A 6,603-nucleotide genomic window follows, 5' to 3' on the forward strand; every position below is an offset into this window, starting at 1 on the left:
TAGGGTTTAGGGTTTAGGGTTTAGGGTTTAGGGTTTAGGGTTTAGGGTTTAGGGTTTAGGGTTTAGGGTTAGGGTTTAGGGTTTAGGGTTTAGGGTTTAGGGTTTAGGGTTTAGGGTTTAGGGTTTAGGGTTTAGGGTTTAGGGTTTAGGGTTTAGGGTTTAGGGTTTAGGGTTTAGGGTTTAGGGTTTAGGGTTTAGGGTTTAGGGTTTAGGGTTTAGGGTTTAGGGTTTAGGGTTTAGGGTTTAGGGTTTAGGGTTTAGGGTTTAGGGTTTAGGGTTTAGGGTTTAGGGTTTAGGGTTTAGGGTTTAGGGTTTAGGGTTTAGGGTTTAGGGTTTAGGGTTTAGGGTTTAGGGTTTAGGGTTTAGGGTTTAGGGTTTAGGGTTTAGGGTTTAGGGTTTAGGGTTTAGGGTTTAGGGTTTAGGGTTTAGGGTTTAGGGTTTAGGGTTTAGGGTTTAGGGTTTAGGGTTTAGGGTTTAGGGTTTAGGGTTTAGGGTTTAGGGTTTAGGGTTTAGGGTTTAGGGTTTAGGGTTTAGGGTTTAGGGTTTAGGGTTTAGGGTTTAGGGTTTAGGGTTTAGGGTTTAGGGTTTAGGGTTTAGGGTTTAGGGTTTAGGGTTTAGGGTTTAGGGTTTAGGGTTTAGGGTTTAGGGTTTAGGGTTTAGGGTTTAGGGTTTAGGGTTTAGGGTTTAGGGTTTAGGGTTTAGGGTTTAGGGTTTAGGGTTTAGGGTTTAGGGTTTAGGGTTTAGGGTTTAGGGTTTAGGGTTTAGGGTTTAGGGTTTAGGGTTTAGGGTTTAGGGTTTAGGGTTTAGGGTTTAGGGTTTAGGGTTTAGGGTTTAGGGTTTAGGGTTTAGGGTTTAGGGTTTAGGGTTTAGGGTTTAGGGTTTAGGGTTTAGGGTTTAGGGTTTAGGGTTTAGGGTTTAGGGTTTAGGGTTTAGGGTTTAGGGTTTAGGGTTTAGGGTTTAGGGTTTAGGGTTTAGGGTTTAGGGTTTAGGGTTTAGGGTTTAGGGTTTAGGGTTTAGGGTTTAGGGTTTAGGGTTTAGGGTTTAGGGTTTAGGGTTTAGGGTTTAGGGTTTAGGGTTTAGGGTTTAGGGTTTAGGGTTTAGGGTTTAGGGTTTAGGGTTTAGGGTTTAGGGTTTAGGGTTTAGGGTTTAGGGTTTAGGGTTTAGGGTTTAGGGTTTAGGGTTTAGGGTTTAGGGTTTAGGGTTTAGGGTTTAGGGTTTAGGGTTTAGGGTTTAGGGTTTAGGGTTTAGGGTTTAGGGTTTAGGGTTTAGGGTTTAGGGTTTAGGGTTTAGGGTTTAGGGTTTAGGGTTTAGGGTTTAGGGTTTAGGGTTTAGGGTTTAGGGTTTAGGGTTTAGGGTTTAGGGTTTAGGGTTTAGGGTTTAGGGTTTAGGGTTTAGGGTTTAGGGTTTAGGGTTTAGGGTTTAGGGTTTAGGGTTTAGGGTTTAGGGTTTAGGGTTTAGGGTTTAGGGTTTAGGGTTTAGGGTTTAGGGTTTAGGGTTTAGGGTTTAGGGTTTAGGGTTTAGGGTTTAGGGTTTTAGGGTTTAGGGTTTAGGGTTTAGGGTTTAGGGTTTAGGGTTTAGGGTTTAGGGTTTAGGGTTTAGGGTTTAGGGTTTAGGGTTTAGGGTTTAGGGTTTAGGGTTTAGGGTTTAGGGTTTAGGGTTTAGGGTTTAGGGTTTAGGGTTTAGGGTTTAGGGTTTAGGGTTTAGGGTTTAGGGTTTAGGGTTTAGGGTTTAGGGTTTAGGGTTTAGGGTTTAGGGTTTAGGGTTTAGGGTTTAGGGTTTAGGGTTTAGGGTTTAGGGTTTAGGGTTTAGGGTTTAGGGTTTAGGGTTTAGGGTTTAGGGTTTAGGGTTTAGGGTTTAGGGTTTAGGGTTTAGGGTTTAGGGTTTAGGGTTTAGGGTTTAGGGTTTAGGGTTTAGGGTTTAGGGTTTAGGGTTTAGGGTTTAGGGTTTAGGGTTTAGGGTTTAGGGTTTAGGGTTTAGGGTTTAGGGTTTAGGGTTTAGGGTTTAGGGTTTAGGGTTTAGGGTTTAGGGTTTAGGGTTTAGGGTTTAGGGTTTAGGGTTTAGGGTTTAGGGTTTAGGGTTTAGGGTTTAGGGTTTAGGGTTTAGGGTTTAGGGTTTAGGGTTTAGGGTTTAGGGTTTAGGGTTTAGGGTTTAGGGTTTAGGGTTTAGGGTTTAGGGTTTAGGGTTTAGGGTTTAGGGTTTAGGGTTTAGGGTTTAGGGTTTAGGGTTTAGGGTTTAGGGTTTAGGGTTTAGGGTTTAGGGTTTAGGGTTTAGGGTTTAGGGTTTAGGGTTTAGGGTTTAGGGTTTAGGGTTTAGGGTTTAGGGTTTAGGGTTTAGGGTTTAGGGTTTAGGGTTTAGGGTTTAGGGTTTAGGGTTTAGGGTTTAGGGTTTAGGGTTTAGGGTTTAGGGTTTAGGGTTTAGGGTTTAGGGTTTAGGGTTTAGGGTTTAGGGTTTAGGGTTTAGGGTTTAGGGTTTAGGGTTTAGGGTTTAGGGTTTAGGGTTTAGGGTTTAGGGTTTAGGGTTTAGGGTTTAGGGTTTAGGGTTTAGGGTTTAGGGTTTAGGGTTTAGGGTTTAGGGTTTAGGGTTTAGGGTTTAGGGTTTAGGGTTTAGGGTTTAGGGTTTAGGGTTTAGGGTTTAGGGTTTAGGGTTTAGGGTTTAGGGTTTAGGGTTTAGGGTTTAGGGTTTAGGGTTTAGGGTTTAGGGTTTAGGGTTTAGGGTTTAGGGTTTAGGGTTTAGGGTTTAGGGTTTAGGGTTTAGGGTTTAGGGTTTAGGGTTTAGGGTTTAGGGTTTAGGGTTTAGGGTTTAGGGTTTAGGGTTTAGGGTTTAGGGTTTAGGGTTTAGGGTTTAGGGTTTAGGGTTTAGGGTTTAGGGTTTAGGGTTTAGGGTTTAGGGTTTAGGGTTTAGGGTTTAGGGTTTAGGGTTTAGGGTTTAGGGTTTAGGGTTTAGGGTTTAGGGTTTAGGGTTTAGGGTTTAGGGTTTAGGGTTTAGGGTTTAGGGTTTAGGGTTTAGGGTTTAGGGTTTAGGGTTTAGGGTTTAGGGTTTAGGGTTTAGGGTTTAGGGTTTAGGGTTTAGGGTTTAGGGTTTAGGGTTTAGGGTTTAGGGTTTAGGGTTTAGGGTTTAGGGTTTAGGGTTTAGGGTTTAGGGTTTAGGGTTTAGGGTTTAGGGTTTAGGGTTTAGGGTTTAGGGTTTAGGGTTTAGGGTTTAGGGTTTAGGGTTTAGGGTTTAGGGTTTAGGGTTTAGGGTTTAGGGTTTAGGGTTTAGGGTTTAGGGTTTAGGGTTTAGGGTTTAGGGTTTAGGGTTTAGGGTTTAGGGTTTAGGGTTTAGGGTTTAGGGTTTAGGGTTTAGGGTTTAGGGTTTAGGGTTTAGGGTTTAGGGTTTAGGGTTTAGGGTTTAGGGTTTAGGGTTTAGGGTTTAGGGTTTAGGGTTTAGGGTTTAGGGTTTAGGGTTTAGGGTTTAGGGTTTAGGGTTTAGGGTTTAGGGTTTAGGGTTTAGGGTTTAGGGTTTAGGGTTTAGGGTTTAGGGTTTAGGGTTTAGGGTTTAGGGTTTAGGGTTTAGGGTTTAGGGTTTAGGGTTTAGGGTTTAGGGTTTAGGGTTTAGGGTTTAGGGTTTAGGGTTTAGGGTTTAGGGTTTAGGGTTTAGGGTTTAGGGTTTAGGGTTTAGGGTTTAGGGTTTAGGGTTTAGGGTTTAGGGTTTAGGGTTTAGGGTTTAGGGTTTAGGGTTTAGGGTTTAGGGTTTAGGGTTTAGGGTTTAGGGTTTAGGGTTTAGGGTTTAGGGTTTAGGGTTTAGGGTTTAGGGTTTAGGGTTTAGGGTTTAGGGTTTAGGGTTTAGGGTTTAGGGTTTAGGGTTTAGGGTTTAGGGTTTAGGGTTTAGGGTTTAGGGTTTAGGGTTTAGGGTTTAGGGTTTAGGGTTTAGGGTTTAGGGTTTAGGGTTTAGGGTTTAGGGTTTAGGGTTTAGGGTTTAGGGTTTAGGGTTTAGGGTTTAGGGTTTAGGGTTTAGGGTTTAGGGTTTAGGGTTTAGGGTTTAGGGTTTAGGGTTTAGGGTTTAGGGTTTAGGGTTTAGGGTTTAGGGTTTAGGGTTTAGGGTTTAGGGTTTAGGGTTTAGGGTTTAGGGTTTAGGGTTTAGGGTTTAGGGTTTAGGGTTTAGGGTTTAGGGTTTAGGGTTTAGGGTTTAGGGTTTAGGGTTTAGGGTTTAGGGTTTAGGGTTTAGGGTTTAGGGTTTAGGGTTTAGGGTTTAGGGTTTAGGGTTTAGGGTTTAGGGTTTAGGGTTTAGGGTTTAGGGTTTAGGGTTTAGGGTTTAGGGTTTAGGGTTTAGGGTTTAGGGTTTAGGGTTTAGGGTTTAGGGTTTAGGGTTTAGGGTTTAGGGTTTAGGGTTTAGGGTTTAGGGTTTAGGGTTTAGGGTTTAGGGTTTAGGGTTTAGGGTTTAGGGTTTAGGGTTTAGGGTTTAGGGTTTAGGGTTTAGGGTTTAGGGTTTAGGGTTTAGGGTTTAGGGTTTAGGGTTTAGGGTTTAGGGTTTAGGGTTTAGGGTTTAGGGTTTAGGGTTTAGGGTTTAGGGTTTAGGGTTTAGGGTTTAGGGTTTAGGGTTTAGGGTTTAGGGTTTAGGGTTTAGGGTTTAGGGTTTAGGGTTTAGGGTTTAGGGTTTAGGGTTTAGGGTTTAGGGTTTAGGGTTTAGGGTTTAGGGTTTTTTAGGGTTTAGGGTTTAGGGTTTAGGGTTTAGGGTTTAGGGTTTAGGGTTTAGGGTTTAGGGTTTAGGGTTTAGGGTTTAGGGTTTAGGGTTTAGGGTTTAGGGTTTAGGGTTTAGGGTTTAGGGTTTAGGGTTTAGGGTTTAGGGTTTAGGGTTTAGGGTTTAGGGTTTAGGGTTTAGGGTTTAGGGTTTAGGGTTTAGGGTTTAGGGTTTAGGGTTTAGGGTTTAGGGTTTAGGGTTTAGGGTTTAGGGTTTAGGGTTTAGGGTTTAGGGTTTAGGGTTTAGGGTTTAGGGTTTAGGGTTTAGGGTTTAGGGTTTAGGGTTTAGGGTTTAGGGTTTAGGGTTTAGGGTTTAGGGTTTAGGGTTTAGGGTTTAGGGTTTAGGGTTTAGGGTTTAGGGTTTAGGGTTTTTTAGGGTTTAGGGTTTAGGGTTTAGGGTTTAGGGTTTAGGGTTTAGGGTTTAGGGTTTAGGGTTTAGGGTTTAGGGTTTAGGGTTTAGGGTTTAGGGTTTAGGGTTTAGGGTTTAGGGTTTAGGGTTTAGGGTTTAGGGTTTAGGGTTTAGGGTTTAGGGTTTAGGGTTTAGGGTTTAGGGTTTAGGGTTTAGGGTTTAGGGTTTAGGGTTTAGGGTTTAGGGTTTAGGGTTTAGGGTTTAGGGTTTAGGGTTTAGGGTTTAGGGTTTAGGGTTTAGGGTTTAGGGTTTAGGGTTTAGGGTTTAGGGTTTAGGGTTTAGGGTTTAGGGTTTAGGGTTTAGGGTTTAGGGTTTAGGGTTTAGGGTTTAGGGTTTAGGGTTTAGGGTTTAGGGTTTAGGGTTTAGGGTTTAGGGTTTAGGGTTTAGGGTTTAGGGTTTAGGGTTTAGGGTTTAGGGTTTAGGGTTTAGGGTTTAGGGTTTAGGGTTTAGGGTTTAGGGTTTAGGGTTTAGGGTTTAGGGTTTAGGGTTTAGGGTTTAGGGTTTAGGGTTTAGGGTTTAGGGTTTAGGGTTTAGGGTTTAGGGTTTAGGGTTTAGGGTTTAGGGTTTAGGGTTTAGGGTTTAGGGTTTAGGGTTTAGGGTTTAGGGTTTAGGGTTTAGGGTTTAGGGTTTAGGGTTTAGGGTTTAGGGTTTAGGGTTTAGGGTTTAGGGTTTAGGGTTTAGGGTTTAGGGTTTAGGGTTTAGGGTTTAGGGTTTAGGGTTTAGGGTTTAGGGTTTAGGGTTTAGGGTTTAGGGTTTAGGGTTTAGGGTTTAGGGTTTAGGGTTTAGGGTTTAGGGTTTAGGGTTTAGGGTTTAGGGTTTAGGGTTTAGGGTTTAGGGTTTAGGGTTTAGGGTTTAGGGTTTAGGGTTTAGGGTTTAGGGTTTAGGGTTTAGGGTTTAGGGTTTAGGGTTTAGGGTTTAGGGTTTAGGGTTTAGGGTTTAGGGTTTAGGGTTTAGGGTTTAGGGTTTAGGGTTTAGGGTTTAGGGTTTAGGGTTTAGGGTTTAGGGTTTAGGGTTTAGGGTTTAGGGTTTAGGGTTTAGGGTTTAGGGTTTAGGGTTTAGGGTTTAGGGTTTAGGGTTTAGGGTTTAGGGTTTAGGGTTTAGGGTTTAGGGTTTAGGGTTTAGGGTTTAGGGTTTAGGGTTTAGGGTTTAGGGTTTAGGGTTTAGGGTTTAGGGTTTAGGGTTTAGGGTTTAGGGTTTAGGGTTTAGGGTTTAGGGTTTAGGGTTTAGGGTTTAGGGTTTAGGGTTTAGGGTTTAGGGTTTAGGGTTTAGGGTTTAGGGTTTAGGGTTTAGGGTTTAGGGTTTAGGGTTTAGGGTTTAGGGTTTAGGGTTTAGGGTTTAGGGTTTAGGGTTTAGGGTTTAGGGTTTAGGGTTTAGGGTTTAGGGTTTAGGGTTTAGGGTTTAGGGTTTAGGGTTTAGGGTTTAGGGTTTAGGGTTTAGGGTTTAGGGTTTAGGGTTTAGGGTTTAGGGTTTAGGGTTTAG

The sequence above is a fragment of the Populus alba genome, unplaced genomic scaffold (assembly GCF_005239225.2).
Source record: "Populus alba unplaced genomic scaffold, ASM523922v2 scaf18, whole genome shotgun sequence".
Lineage (NCBI taxonomy): Eukaryota > Viridiplantae > Streptophyta > Magnoliopsida > Malpighiales > Salicaceae > Populus > Populus alba.